Source organism: Ptychodera flava, chromosome 5 (genome assembly GCF_041260155.1).
Source record: "Ptychodera flava strain L36383 chromosome 5, AS_Pfla_20210202, whole genome shotgun sequence".
NCBI lineage: Eukaryota > Metazoa > Hemichordata > Enteropneusta > Ptychoderidae > Ptychodera > Ptychodera flava.
The window spans coordinates 5,280,189-5,296,727 of record NC_091932.1 but is presented as its reverse complement, the minus strand read 5'-3'; the positions used below and the strand labels follow the sequence as shown (position 1 = coordinate 5,296,727).

At 36.4% G+C, this 16,539-nt stretch overlaps 1 long non-coding RNA gene across 1 annotated transcript; it reads left to right on the top strand.

The window, feature by feature from the left end:
* The first annotated feature begins 13,502 nt into the window (after positions 1–13,502).
* Positions 13,503–16,050, top strand: LOC139132447 (uncharacterized). Its single transcript, XR_011552295.1, has 3 exons — positions 13,503–13,710; positions 14,514–14,651; positions 15,967–16,050. It is a non-coding gene; the product is annotated as an uncharacterized lncRNA (long non-coding RNA).
* The last annotated feature ends 489 nt before the right edge of the window (positions 16,051–16,539 follow it).

Here is a 16,539-nt window from a genome sequence, read left to right as displayed (position 1 = left end):
CGGGTTAAACTCTTTGTCAGTGCTGAGACAGAAAGAGGCACTGCACGAATACTTGAAAATGCAAAAGGACCAAAAAAAAACAAGTAAAAAAATTACAATTAATTTATATGCCAGCTGGTGCAATAATACCCCAGTTAAAAGTTGTGAATTGTTAAAATATGTTACCAATGAAATTACTTGTAGATATATGGGCTGTAGCAGCAATGCCGCCTCAAGGTATGCTATTTTTTTTCATTGTCGCTACGTTGCAGAGATATTCTACAAATCTGTCATTTAGATGACGTTTTGTTTCACCGACATACTGCATATTGCCGCATTTACAATAACAGGCTGAAAATATTGAATCTAATAAATGCGACGGGCGCTCAGAAACTGTGAAAACGGAATAGATTATTTGCAGTGTCAGGATGAAATTAAGTGAATAAAACGTACGAATGGGAATCTACAGTTTTCATTACATGGAAACGGACAATGAGAGGACATTGACTGATCTTGTTATGTCGAGAAATTGTCGGAGACCGTGGAAACGAATTCTAGAGCGGGGTGAAAATGTGAAACAAATTCAATGGAATTATCCAGTCCAGTGCCAGAACAGCTCAAAAGCAATCACTCAATAGAAATGCAGAACATATAAGTAGAAAATAGTATCAAGTTTTTGACTGATAATTTTTATCATAAATACCAAAATTGAGGTTTTTTACCCGCTTCATCCTTTTAGTAAACTACTGCTGCCATACTAAGCTTTAGATTCTCTGCTTTTTGAAAATATATAATATTAAGGGGTTTCTTTGCCATCTTTGATGAGAAATATTCCTTTTGTAACATGCAGCGCCACCTTAATTTAGAAGTGTGGTCTTATTTGTTTTATTTCTTGGGCGTTGAAATTTATATCATATCTACTTCTGGTAATAGATTCATAATTTAATTTAAATGATCATGAAAGCTTTTTATCAGAAGTTGTTTATCTATCTATAATAAATGAATAATAATACTTTTCAGAAATGTCTTCGTTGTATCAGTAGAGTGGTCGCCAAGCTATTATAGGGCAAGTACCGCTGTATCGGCGACGATGGGAAAAGCTAGATAAAAAGTAATCAATCGCATCAAACATTAAAAGTGTGATTTGACCAGTTCATTATCACGTGACCAGTAAACTGAGTGAACAAACTTCATATTCTTTAATGAATTAAACTCTCGAGGGCGCGCTTTTATCCGTATTGTATATGTAAATAAAATGAGATCGGAATTCATACCTCGCATTTCCGTCGCGTAGCGCTGGAGCATGTTCTTAAAAACGGGATCATCATTTGTCAGTCAGTAATTGTGTACTTCTGCAACCTTTAAGTCGTCATATGGCATCGTTGAACAATACCACTGCTCAAAAACAGGTAATATATTTAAAGGAGCCTCGTAAACGAGAGGTCGTTATTGGGCGTTGTTTGTACATCAACAGTATAGTGGACTCGGACACGCGTAGATTGTCTTCGAGTCAGTGTATGAAATCAGACGGACAGGTTAGAAGTTCAATGATCGCTTCCGTGTGTACACTTTGTCTGACACATATAGATAGGATTTGTAAGGAATATATCGTCTAGTGAGAGTGAGTTGGCCTGAGGGCAGTCAACAGGAGAGCGTACCTTTTGTCATAGCGAATTTTATTCTCTTGCTGGACTTCAGTTGACGTTGACAAATTTTTGAACTGTGACAGGCTGCTTGTTAGTATATAGGGGAGAAGGCAGCGACCAGGCTTTTGAGAGAGGGAAAGCGGTCATGAAGTTTCCCTTCTCGCAAAACAAACCTCTTTCTTCAACAAATTCACAATATTCTGTCTAAAATGTGACTACTTGGCACAGAAAACTTAATGGATTGCCGATCAAGCCACCACACCCTATCATCGTAGGAAGGCAAGTTGTGCGTACTTCTTTGTTTGACCGACGGTCCCCTGGCGTTGATCAAAGTGCATTGTCGTTTAGAAAGATTTTTTAGGCGTTGTCAATGAGTTTTCAATAAATGTCTTGCGATTTAATATTATTTTATTATTTCTTGATTTCATATGGTTCTTATATATAAGCCAGAGAGGCACATTTTAAATAAATAATGAAGGAAAAGGGGAAAGAAAGAAGGAAAAGGAAAAAAGCAGACAAGCCGATAACATTATATTATTGACTCGTGCACACAAAAATGGCATTGTTCTCACGACATAAAAGTTATAGTTCCATGCATAAATATCATACACTGGCCTTCACATTACAAAAGTTTGAACAGATCAGAACAAATTTGTGGTAGAAAAAAATATCTAAAAATCTGAAATATATCTTTATAATAATACTTTTGTAATTAGTGATATTACTCTACAATTACAGCATTAAATTTAATGAAACATGCTACAAATGTTGATCTGATGGATATCTAATTGTCCTATGAAGCATTGAACAGTGTCAAGTTAACAGCTCATTTTCATATTAAATAATGTTTTATAATTAGTGATTAAACTCTGAGAGTACTGTACGAAATTGATAAAACCTGCTCACATCTGGTGTTGTATTGCTAATAAAGGTTTATTCTACCAACCTTTGGTGTTTTCCATAAATGTTTTGTCACCATGCCGCATCTATGATCTGAAGAGTATCGCCTGATGCGCCAAAGTAAGCAAGGGTAAATTACTAATCTGTAGACGCTGTCACCAGATTATCACCGATTAACTTTGACAAAGTCAACAACGAACGTACCAGCAAGGTGTAACAGAATACCTTGCTGGTATGTTCGTTGTTGACTTTGTCAAAGTTAACCGGTGATAATCTGGAGACAGCGTCCACAGATTAGTAATTTACCCTTGCTTGCTTTGGCGCATAAGGCAATCAAACGCATGAGATAATACGCGCAACATCGTGACAAAACTTCGCATAAGATTGACAGAGGGCAAATACGTAACACGGCGAAGGAGAAAAAGAAATTGTTACAAAGCCAGTGCTAACATAAGACCAAGACATCAAAGGTTGGCAGTATTGTTTATCGGCAATATATATATCATAGTCAAATGTATTAAAATAAAATAGATCATAGCAAGAAGAATCCTCTGCTGAGCCCAAGACACCCCTACCCCCGCCCCTGCCCCTGGGGACGGACATTTTGTGCAGCCCATATGATACAGATAGACTGCAGGAAGTGACCATGACCATGATCTGCAGTATACCAGACTCTTTAACACTTACAGGCTTTGGTCTGCTTCGCAGCATTATCATCTCTGGTGTACAATGCCCTAACGCTCTGGCTAAGACAGCCCCGGCACCACCATTATCATATCTGGCGTAAAATGCCCTCAACGCTCTAGCTAAGACAGCCCCGGAACCAATGCAAGAGAAAATGTCCTGATTAAGACCAGGGCAGGAGAAGGCTGTTCTGCCTCTATAATGAACCTTTGGCTGTGCGACGTGGACGAGTTTAGCAAGTTCAACGTTCTTTCTTCAGAACCACTTATAAGTGTCGTTCACCATTTAGCTCAGTGCTGTGCAACTTCTCTGCCAGTAAGCTTATTACAGAAAACCGATGCGGACACTCTGAAATTCTTGCTAAAATTCAAATGTAGGAGAACACGTGATCGCGATGCACGCTTAATATTTCATTCGTATGTGTTCTGTAAGAGTGGATTTTCAACCCATGTTTTACAAGATATTACATCTCTTGAACGCCTATCTTCTTTTCTTGTTTTATTTCACACAACATCATAAACATAGCTTTACGTCATACCTGATAGGAAATAGCCTCTTAAACCTTTATTAAACAGAGATCGCTTCCCAAAAACTTCTGGCTTTCACTTTGGTTTCGGTAGATTATCCGAACGTTTATGTTACTGGAAATAAGCCTGCGCTATGCATATGCTGATGATAAATTGTTCGTCAAAGAAGTTCACATCATAGGAGAAAGATGTCAGTCCCCTGGGGTGGGGAAGGTCGGAGTTCTTTGTGCAACGGTATATTTTATTTTATTTTATTAATTTGACTGTGATATTTCAAATAAAGATTTCGACTTCAAACCGTCTGACTGCTTTCTTTATTACCTACAAGTCCTTATCTCCTCTCCAACCTGTGTACATACATTGCCAACCGGCTAATCGGCTGCCGGTGTCAGCATATTAATGTCAGCATATTAAGTCACACGTAGTAAAATAAGAATTTGTTTAAAACACTTAATTTTTACATATTTTGAATGTAGTTAAAGTGTTCAGTGAGATATGTCAGTTTATTATAAGCTATTAATAAACACGAGAACTTTTCAGAAAGACCAACATGTGAATTTGATTGCAGTAAGAGTTCCCTTACACACACGTAAGGCGTACGAGTCGAACAAAATATTTGTTTGTTTTGTTTCAGAAGAGCATCGGCCTACTGGAGCAGAAAGCAAACAAAAAGACTTGTCGAAGTCTTTTCCGAAAATGATGTCCGGCTTAAAACACGTCTAAAAGATGTTGTAAATTGATGTTAGAAACTTGAAGGTAGCGGCCAATAGTTGACCACATCCATTCTATTTCTGAATACGTGAGTTCAAATTGTGAACAAACATTACATGTCCCACGTGATCAAACTGAACGCATGTGATGCGTTCTAAGCCTCGAAACCTTCAGAGTGATAACATCACATAAATTAGCACGCTCGGCGCTAGCGGCCCACTGATACGCATGCGTCACGCGTACGATAAGCTAATGATTCCTGTGATTGATTGCGTCATCGTACGTCAAGGCCTAGCTTCAATAGTTTTTCCCCTTAAGTTAGTGTTGCAAGCAATAAAAATATAAAAGTCCTAAATCCAGTGAAAACATTTAAAACAGATGAAAAAGCATCGAAATTATGTAGCTGATCGAGCTTAAAAGGTCAGCCCTAGTGTGATATTAATTATTATCTCGTATACAATGACACATGTGATATGCTTCGTTGTTAAATGACCAACCCAACGTATATAGATAAACAGTTTTATTCATGGTTGAAAAATTAAACTTATCAAACTGACACAGTGTGTTTAAAAATTTTCCTTTTCCATATGAAAATTCTTTTATCGTCAATCCCTCAAAGGAGACCCCCGCTATAATGCGATAAAATACTGAAATTTATCATCAGCTTAGTTTGTTTTTGATACACTGTATGGATGACTACTACTAGGTGGGCGAATGAACGTATGACGTATGACACAAACGAAACTTTAGTATGCCCGTGTATGAAGTTTTACCAGAGCAAACAAAGAGGTAGTTCATATGTAGTGAACATTTTAAGGTATGAATATAACTTTTTCGGATGAATAGAATAATACAACTTACAAGAACTGCTTTTTTAAAGCCAGAGCCACATTAGTCATTGTGATTTAAATTTGTATTCTATGGAAATTTAAGTTGACTCGACAATAGAATAATGTCTGATATTAATGAGAACAAATCCCTCTGCCACATCATACGGCAAAGAAAATGTCATTTGAAAGGCTATGGAGTTATCATCCCGTTATTGGTGGAGACTTCACCTGTATAGCTCCGCTGTCAGCGACGCGGAGCTTATCAAATAGGCTGATTTTCCGTCGTCGTCCGTCGTCGTCGTCGTCGTCCATCCTTCGTCCGTCGTCCGTCAACAATTGCCTTCTCCTCTGAAACCGCAAGTCCGATTGCTTTGAAATTTGATATATGTGGGTGACCTCACTTAAATTTGTTCAAATCGTGGTGAAATTTGCATATTTGTATTTTGGGGCATTTTTTGCTGTTTTGGGTAAAAAAAAATCTCTTCTGAAACCGCACGTCCGATTGCTTCGAACTTTAACATGCAGATTACTTTTGGTGACTTCAGTTAGATTTGTTCAAATCATGCTGAAATTTGCATATTTGTATTTAAAGGCAATTTTGTCGTTTTTGTTCAAAAAAATCTTTAAAAATCTTCCTCTTCAAAACTACAGGTCAGATAGCTTTGATATTTGGTACATAGGTTCCTAGAGATGATCTATATCAGATTTGTTCAAATTGTGCAGAAATATGCAAATTTGTATTTTTAGGGCAATTTTTGTCATTTTTGGTCAAAAAATTTGTTTCATCAAAACCGCTTGTCTGACAGCCTTGATATTTGGTATACAGGTTTATAGGGACGAGCAAAATGTGATGTATTCAAAGTATGATGAAATCTACCATTTTGTATTTTTGGGCAATTTTTGCCATTTTTGGTCAAAAAATGTGTTTCCAAAAATACTGGTCCTATAGCTTTGAAATTTGGTATGGAGGTTCCTACAGATGAACCAAATTATATATATTGAAATTAGTATGAAATTTGCAATTTTGTATTTTGGGGACAATTTTTGCCAATTTTGGGGACAATTTTTGCCAATTTTGGTCACAAAATGTGTTTCTCAAAAATTGCATGTCTGATAGCTTTGATATGTGGTATGCATATTCAAGGGATTATTTTAATATGATACCGGTATATTGAAATTATGATGAAATCTGTAATTTTTATTTTTTTGTCAATTTTTTGCCATTTTTGGTCAGAAAATTTGATTCTCAAAATACTACTCGTCAGATAGCTTTCGTTGATATGTTCTTAGGGATATCTAATGTGATATATTTTTGAAATTATGATGAAATCTTCAATTGTGTATTTTTGCAGCTATTTTTGCCACTTTTTTCTTGCCACTGAAATGAGCTGTCAAAGATTTCCACCTTCTTCATGAACACATGTGTCAAAAATAGTTATTCGCTACATAAACACAGCGGAGCTATATAGGCCGTTAGGTCGCTTGTAAATATTATTGAAATCTTGAGAACAAACAAACAAACAATCAATGAAATCGAATAAAATAATTTAAGACAATTGTATTCGTCGATTCCCTTCGTGCATAATATTTTATGGCTTACCGTTTTTTGTCGTAAAGAATTGACTCATGTTGAAAGCTTCTCACACATAATTATCATCTTTTACAGCTTTGATGCATTTTTCGGTGTTGTTGCGCAAAAATGACCAATCCCATATATAATGAATAGTTTTATTCATGGTTGAAAAATTAAATTTTCGAAATTTACATAGTGTGTTTACCGTTTTCCTTTTCATATGAAAATTCTTTCATCGTCAATTCTTCAAATGAGACCCCTGCTATAATGCGATAGAAAATACTGAAATTTATCATCGGTCTAGTTTGTTTTTGATACATGGTACAGATAATTACCAGTAGGTTGGCGAATGAACGTATGACAAAAAAAACCCCAAAACTTACGTATGCTCGTGTATGACGTTTGACCAGAGGTTACAATATTTACAGTCCATATTCTATAAAACAAATCGCAACAGTGTCATTTTAGTGAAACAACCTTTGTTAATTTCATTAGTGTCATAATATATAGATAATAAAAATGATGGCTGAGAGATTTTTAATTTTAAAAACAGTTATTATTATTATCATTATTATTATTATTATTATTATAAGTAGTAGTAGTAGTAGTAGTAGTAGTAGTAGTAGTAGTAGTAGTAGTAGTAGTAGTAGTAGTAGTCTCAATTAAACTTGAATTGTAATTTCCATTGAGAGTCCTCTAAGAACTCGAAAAAAGTACATGCGTAGACAACAACAATACATAAAGTGAGTCAGTACAAGATAAACAGGAATAACATTCAAATACAAAACAAAAAAAGAAACAAAAAATGAATTTAAGTAAGCTTTATATGCATAATTAATTTTCTTTTGGTGAATAGCAGTTCAAGTTAATTTTGTAAAACCCGTCACTTTTAGCATGCACTTACACCAAACTAAACATTGTTACCACAGATCGACTAAGTATTTTCCTTGATATGATTCACAGCAACTTTGTTTGATGTCACACAATCTTTCTTACGGCTATGAAATGAAGAACTTCAGTTATATTCCGAAATTAATTACATGAATTTTTGCACTTTCTGATGCTACGCACTAAGCCTGATTTACTTTTACCCGAATTAACAAGACTGAATGCTCACAGTTGATTCATATTTGCATGGCATCAGTGTTTTAAGCTGGATTAGGGTAGCAACTTCCGCAAAGTTGATATTTTCTCGGGGTGTACATTTTACACGACTGACATTTTTTGGTCTTTCTAATGTAGTATGAATAATCGTTAATGACACAGTCCCCGCTTGTTAATGGGTACATTGATTGCAAGTCCTGGGATAGCAAGGATAGAATGCTGTTCATTATTTAATTGGGCCTGCGATTACAAATACTGCAATATACTGAGATGAGGCTTATGGCCGAGATGAGTTCCACGGTGGTGAAAACGTAAAATTAATCTGGGCTGCCACTCTTATTACAAAAGGTCATTAAATAAGTCAATTAATAATTAATCAACAAGATGTTGCCAAACATTTTTGCATCTTATTATAACACTGACAGATTATCACCTGTAGAACATTTCATACAATTTGATGCAGTGCTTCTTGACATTCATCTTAAAAACAAAAATTCATTATAAGTGCAAATTAGTGATTAATTAAAACGACACCGCTAAGTGTCATTGTATTGTATTACAGCACTGTGAGATCAACATCTGTACCAAAATTCATAAAAATTTAATGCAGTATTTCTGAACATATCACTCTAATTAGGAAAGTTCATTTAATATGCAAATTGAAAATTAATAAAGATGACACTGATGAACGTCTTAATTCACTGTTAAAGCAATGTGAGCTCAACATCTGTACCAAGTTCGATGAAATTAAATGATATATTTGTTGACATATCAGCCTAATTACGAAAATTTATTAAGTATGCAAATCAGCAGTTTATTGACATGATACTTCTACGTATCTTTGCACGCCATCACATTACGGAAAGATCGACGTCAGTGTAACGTTTTATCACATTTGATGCAGAATTTCTAGACATAGGACACCAATTACGAAAGTTTATCAAGCATGCAAATTAGCGATTAATTTACTTGGTACTGACAAGTGTCTTTGTACACTATTATAGAACTCTGCGCTTAAGATCTGTACCAAATTTCATCAAATTTGCTGCAGTATTTCTAGACATATTATCCCAATCAAATATGCATGGAATTTAGAAATTAATTGACACAATACTGGCATGTATCTTTGTGTTATATTAGAGCTCTGTGTGACCAACATCTATACAAAGTTTCATCAACAGTGCAGTCTCTCCAGAAACAGAGCTAATTTTTAAACTGTCATTGTCAATGGCATAGTCCTACTTGGTCAATGGATTTGGAAATAAAATGGCCGTCATGCAGTCATATTGGATCATATCACAAAACAAATCGACGTGAATATGACATAGGTAGTAATGCTTGTACCAAATTTGAATGAAATCGCTCCGGCATCTCTGAAAAATTTGCGGGAACGGGCGTACCGACGGACGGACGAACACACACGCATGCACGCACGCATGACGAAACCTGTAAGTCCCACGGGATGCTCTCCGTTGGGACTAATAACGGTTTCTATATTTGAAATTTGAAATTTTAACACGGGAGGTGTATCATTTTACATGAATCACGGATATCATTCACGCCATAATAGACTATAATGACATTAAAGGTATATTTAAGTTATATCAATAGTAGTATTTAACTATATCTGTCCCGCAACTTTCATGCATCTATCAAATCTATCATTCATTTTATGCAGACCGCTGTTAATTCCCCTGGCGTTAGTATAAAATGTCAATTGTAATGTACTGACCCTATAACATTTGATAAAACTTTGGTCATAATTTCATTATGTTTGCAAAATTTATCACCAATTTCAAACCGATTGTACTTAAGGGAATCATACGACCATATCTTTCAGTGCAGTCGGCAGTTCTACGTGAACGATTGTATGACAGGTAAGTTGTTGTAATTTTTTCGGAACACCATGTTCGCACTTGTTTCCTGAAATTACATAAGTGTAATTTGATGACATAGGAGAATTAATACGCTAGATGGTTAACATTTCTTTTTTCGTCAAACATTCTTATATCGCTCCATGTAGAATATATCGGCCACTTGATTAAAATATAATCGATTTTGCTTAAACGATGTAGCATCTAAACTTTGAACTGATAACTGCGTAAACAAACTTCTTCAAACAGTGCAAAGACTGTAACCATGGGTAAACTTGGATGCAAACGTCCTACCGAGACAGTGATAAGGCAGTCCTTTTTATATAGACTTCGTGGTGAAGAAAAGTCAAACATATCCTAGGCTTCCATGAACAAATAAAATGTAACATACCGGTGCCTGAATATTGCACAAAATCTTTTATATAGAAGTTATTGCATGGAAAACAACGAAGATCTGATAAGTCACTAGTACCACATAATTATACCACTTGTGCGATTCGATTACAATGTCACCCAACTACACGAAAAACAACGGAGATGTTAAGCTTAACATCACCATTGAAGAAGGAGCCCAGAGTATCGAAGCTGTATCGAAAATTCCAATCATCGCAGTGAACGTAAGAAAAAAGCTAACATGGAGGGTAGGAGGATAGTCACAATTTAACGAGGCATGTGAGTACGTGGCTTGCGACTCTTAAAATTTACAGTGCTCAAGAAAATAATATATGCAGTCTCAAAAAATGAAGTATTATCTGAGAGAGAAAGAAGAAAGAGAAAAGAAAGGAAAACACAAGACAGGATGATTTCAGATTTTTAAAGTGTGAGAGGAAGGGAAATATCAATAACTGTCGCCAAAAAATGACGAATTTGTGCTTTTAAAAGGTAATGCCAAGTTGAGGGGATATCGTAATAGAGCAGATACTCTAGTTGGAAAAGATTCTTAATTTTCCATGGTTTATAGTTTGTAGGTGTCAGTGCCATCCGCATATTTGAGTTACATTACACAAATTCCTTATTGACTTGATATCGTCACTTTGCAGTTTGTCGTAAACGATGATGTCACCAGCTCTTTTTTGTTACCATCAGAGCACTTTCCGTCACCAAACTGATCGTAGAGTGGTGCGCAACGTAACATATGTAACATATGGCGTATTGTTTCTAATATAGATAGTCGTATCACATTTTTCTGGTTGGCTCATCATTTTTATCAGTCAAATTTTGCACATTTCTAGTTCTCAAAGACTTGTCGTCCGTTTTAGTTGGTTGAAAGACATTTTTCAGGTTGTTCTTTTCCTTAAAAGGGCATATCCATTTTTTCATTTAGGTTCCATCAATGCTGACAAAACACTCTTTTCTCTTTCCGGCTGCTACTTACTTGTCGATTCCCTAAATGTTTTTAAAATTTATTTAAAGAGGTGCTATCTTATTTCGAACTGTCCTCTGTTTTTATTTACTCTATTTGCATTAAAATTTGCTGGTTTCGTCCTTTCGTTTTAGAGCTTCTGATTTTTTTCAGTTGCCTTGTTGTATTTTTAGCGCAACAACTTTCCGGCACCCGGCCTCTGTGTTTTTAGGAATTTTTTTGCGGTAGATCGCGTGTGTATTATTTTTTCTTCTTTACAGTAATAATAATTTGAAACAAACGGCGGGCTGTAGTTAGCATCATTGCGGCACAGCGAAAGCTTATTTCGCAGTAAACGTTGATTACTTCCCCCTTTATATTCGGCTTGGTAAACAGTCAAGAAACGAAACTTTCATTACTGAATGTAATACCTTATTACGATATAAACAATCGACAATGAATATCAGTTCAAGTTTTAGATATTATACGAGTGGTATCGCAAACTTGGAGAAGTGTTCGCACTCAAACACCTTTCAGTCTTGTTTTTATTGACTACGATTCATGCTTGGTGATATTTTGTCGAGCAGAATTACTATTGATTTCGACTCGAAAAGCAGACATTCCCACGATTGAAATATCATTCGTTTCAGTATTTCAAGTATACACATCCAGATTGACAGACGAGTAAAATGGTCTTTTCTGCTGTGATTATCTTGAGTCTGGTTTTACCAACTCTTACTCATGACACCAGTAAGTAAAAATCGGAAGTTTCATCAAAATACAGAAGACACTTTTAAAATTAATACGGTGTAGTTTGCAAACTGTGATATGTGAGACAACAGTCATTGAAATTATATCTAATTTACTTCAGATAAAGGAAAACGACGAAAAACGCAGTGATTTGTCGAATTCATGGAAATCTGTCACTAATAAACCTTTTACTTTTATAAACAACTTCAAGGTTATCGCTACATTTATCCCTACAAAATGTTTACAAAACAGCATAGAGTTTCAATGATTAAACGTAAACATAGTCTTGATCATTCTAATCATTGTAGTCAGCGATCCTAAAAGTATAAAATGTAAACGGAAAGTTAATTTGCTTTCTTAAGTATCCCTTCATCGAAACAAAGACATTGACGTATCCAGACGTTGCAAAGTGGCAATATTATTCTTGATAATTCTAATCAAGCTAGAGGGTCTCCGCGTTGTACCCGCTAATGCTGAGACTATCTAGCTAGGTTATAATTATCCATGCCGCGCTACAATCTCTGTACGGACATTGATCAAATGTATTTACGCATGTAGTGAAACATATGTTCTCCTGCAGCTTTCTGAGTATTTTTTTCTAAATTCACCCATACTGGGCAATGGAACGAAAACGCAGTATTCCACAAGATGTTCAACGATCAAACCAACGAAAATACTGGTCAGTACTAACCGCACTGCTGCACACACCGCACTACAATCTCTGTATGGAGATTGGTATTTCATGGAATATAGAGTAGTAACAGTGTAATAGCAGTCCCTTATGTTTCAGGTTTGTCTATTTGGCCTTTACAAACAATAAATTTCCCTCAAACAATTGAGCTCGTAACGTGCCCAGAATGTATATGCTCTGAAAGCCTAGATATCGCCAATTGCTTTGTTTTGTATTTTTTAAACATGGTTAACATAAGAATAATGTGACAGCAAATTTGAATAATCTCTAAAAAGCAGATTTTCAGAATGATATTCAGGGAGTCAATAAAAAATATTGCTCGAAATGTTTATACAAAAGTGAGCGTTAGAAAAAAAACAAACATCAGGTGGATAACGAAGCATGGAGGAAAAGTGGGGTACTAATCCTATGAAAATATTACACAATGAGGGTTAAATAAGGGAAGATGTGATCGTAAAATACTGTATAATTATAAAAGCATATTTTCCCATTAAAAACAATATACCCATAAAATAGTGGTGTGTTGTTTTTGAAAAAAAGAACACAGTTGTGACTATTTGAATTTAAAGTGTTCAAGGAAATTTATAAACAAAAGAAGGATGATTTAGAAGTTGAAAAGTTGAAAAAAAATAAAATATTGCGTTATGTTGATCAGTAGTTATCAGTAGTGAAAGACATATTCGCATTTCACGTCAGCTGACTTAGCTGGTAATTTGCATATTTAAGGAATTTTCAAATAAATCTTGAAATACTTGAACAACCACGTCATATCCCAAGACGTAGCATCAGTCAATATACGTTTGGCTCAGTTTTCCGTAGAGAATTCATAGTTTGAAAGGCCCAATATACATGTCGCGGAACCAGGTTTTTGTTTGCTCACTGTAGGCTCTGGTTTGAGGTGCACAACTAGAATGTCGTCTCTTTCTGGCTCCGGGGACGACGCCACCACAGGGTGTCCTGCCAGGGATCTGAAGAAATGACAGGCTGTAGCAGCTATGTACCCGGACCAGGGGACATGGAACTCGTGACGGAGAATTCTTTGAAGTATCGAACAGAGGGAAGCCAACTTGTGTTGCACGAAACGGTTACAAAGGGAAAGGTAAATCTATCTATAGTGAATATTCATGGGCGATTAATAGTGTTTCAAGTGTTATCTACGGAGTGTGCTCCGCAATATAGATTTCGGTATAACATGCCATTGTAATATGCCTGCAAAATGTGAGTGACTTGCCTGTTCTGTTTTCAATTTGCCTCCAAAGACAGGAGGACGACGTACATTAATTTCCAAGCTGAAAGCCGATACTCGTCTCGCCGTAAACGTATGTTTTAATATTTAAAGTTTGGTGCCATGTCACTTATGCGTAGTTTGATACGCAGAATGATAAAAGCTTCTTTCAAACACTATTCAAATTTTTGGTAAAATGTAACTCGTTCAACGTCATAGCTGATGAACAATGAGGCTCATTGTTTGGGAATTACAACTCAATCGCCGATCCAAGTTTCATGCACCAGAGACTTAACGACATGCATAAAAACATAATTAAATACGTATTAGCCTCTACATGTACATACCGACAGTTTTTCTCGCTTACGTGAGACAAGTCGAACGAACGCGCGCGCGTCCACGGTTACACCTAAAGACGAAACGTACACTTCAGATCGTCGTTGAGGGCGTCGCATATGCAATCTCTTACTTTTTATTGTTACAGGACGCCCGTGCTTGAAACCGTACGTGTTACGGCACGGGCGTTCCGTACATCTTTTAATGCATGCAAAATTCTATTGTTGTCGATGGTAGATGTATAATAAACTTGAGTACTTGCGATATCAAGAAGATTATTGGAGCTTTTCCATGGTTACTAGAATATATATAAAATGTTCGTCAACTTCTTTATTCGGCAGGAGTTAGAGCATATGCTAGGTGTTGTGTAAGCAGGGGACTTGAGTGCTTCTATACGCGGGCTTCACTTTCCGGTAGGGGAGACGATGCTAGAAGTACTGTGTCATTACGTGTGCCGGGAAAGGCAGTCCATCTTACAGGTAAGAAGTGCGTGTTTTACCGTAGACAGTAGATAAACATAGACAGTAGAAAAACTCAACTGTCTATGGTATGTTTTTCTACTGTCTATGGTTTTACACATGTCTTCAAAGTGTGGCTTGTACCTTCTGCGTAAAAAACAGTAGTAAGAGACTATGTTATCGTCTGTTACAATATTACATATATTGTGGTGCGCGCAGAGAGAGAGAGAGAGAGAGAGAGAGAGAGAGAGAGAGAGAAAGAGAGAGAGAGAGAGAGAGATGACTATTCATATATATATATATATATATATATATATATATATATATATGGTGTGGTGTGTGTGTGTGGTGCTGTGTGTGCTGTGTCTGTGTGTGTGTGTGTGTGTCTGTGTGTGTCTGTGTGTGTCTGTATCTGTGTCTGTGTCTGTGTTGAGTTACGAATTGACGGTCGCGTCACTGTTATTTCTTAGAATAGGGAATATTTACTGAATCGCTGTGCTACACCTGTCTGGAACACCTATTGGCTGAAGTAAGTTTGTTTTTATAGAGTGTGCATCCTTTTCTCAGGGCTCGGAAAGCTCTGAGATGGGCTGAAAATAGCATTTATTCTTTGAGATAACGTTCTAGCAGGCCAAAGTTTGACGTAAATATTACCATCAGCTTGGAGGATAAGCCTATTATTGAAGTTTATTTCTGACAATGTGTCCATAGCAGCATTACACAAACAAAAGGAAAGTCACACTGAAATGATAAAAAAACAGATAGAAGTAGAGATAATGAGTTCCTGTGTTATGGATTAATGGGAGAGCCCAATATTCTTGAATGTGATGGAAATATTCTTCATCTTCCACATTCTGACTAACAGCGTTCTAATATCAAGTCTTTTGAAAATGTTCAGTAATTCGGCACTGCACTTTGAAACAAACAACCAAGTTACAAATAAAGTTTGAAATAAACAGGACGATCGCCACCCTGCTGTAGTCATGTTTTCAATTTACACAAAACTCGAGCTCTGTTTAACCGTTGATGCAGTTGCCACTCTCACCCTGTGGGGTTTAAACCTTATACCGCCAAATGCATGCTATTACTGTAACTTTTCTAATCCATCGACTACGATCTGATCTGGCTACAGTTTTTATGTGGCTTCCTCGAACTAATAAAGTGCTGTGTTAATGCTCCCTCAATATCTTGGGAACATAATAAATGCTCAGTCAATTCTTTAGATAGAGCCTCTTATCACGAGGGTATTCTGATATCGGCCCTCGAGTCCTCATGTTAATCAGAATATAGTCGTGTTATGTCTTGCACAATATCCAGTTTGTCATTGACTTTCCAGGATGCTCTGCAAGCACTCGCTGGCAATACATCGATGGAGCCGCGCCAAATTCACTTATCACCCAACGGTTGACATCTATACGAAATGGACAATGCTTCGCTCAAAACGGTTACGTGGTAAAGGTGAGTTATCAAACATTTCATTTTGTTTAAACAAAGTTATTCATTTGGCAAATAGGCTAAAGGTTTACCTCAAACAGTCTTGCGCATTAACAATTTATCTATTGGGAATCTCTGAAGCTCCTGACAATACTTTTCCTCAAAGTAATATCGGCAATCAAAATAATATCACATATCACAAGGGAAGAAACTATTCATGTGCTACATTTATCTAGTATTATGTATTATCATCAACATTAAGAGAAAATATGTACAGGACAGGTTGAGTTTACTTCCGTAATCAATTCTCAGAGAACGATATCCCTTTTTTTCTTCATATACAGGGGTAACTGCAAATGCAGCCTACTGTTCTCGCCCCTAACCTTGAATGCCGAGCGAAATGGAGTGTCAAAGGTCACGGTGGTCGTGGTAGCAAGGCATTGGTATCGTGTAATAGAGGCTGGACCCTCACAGG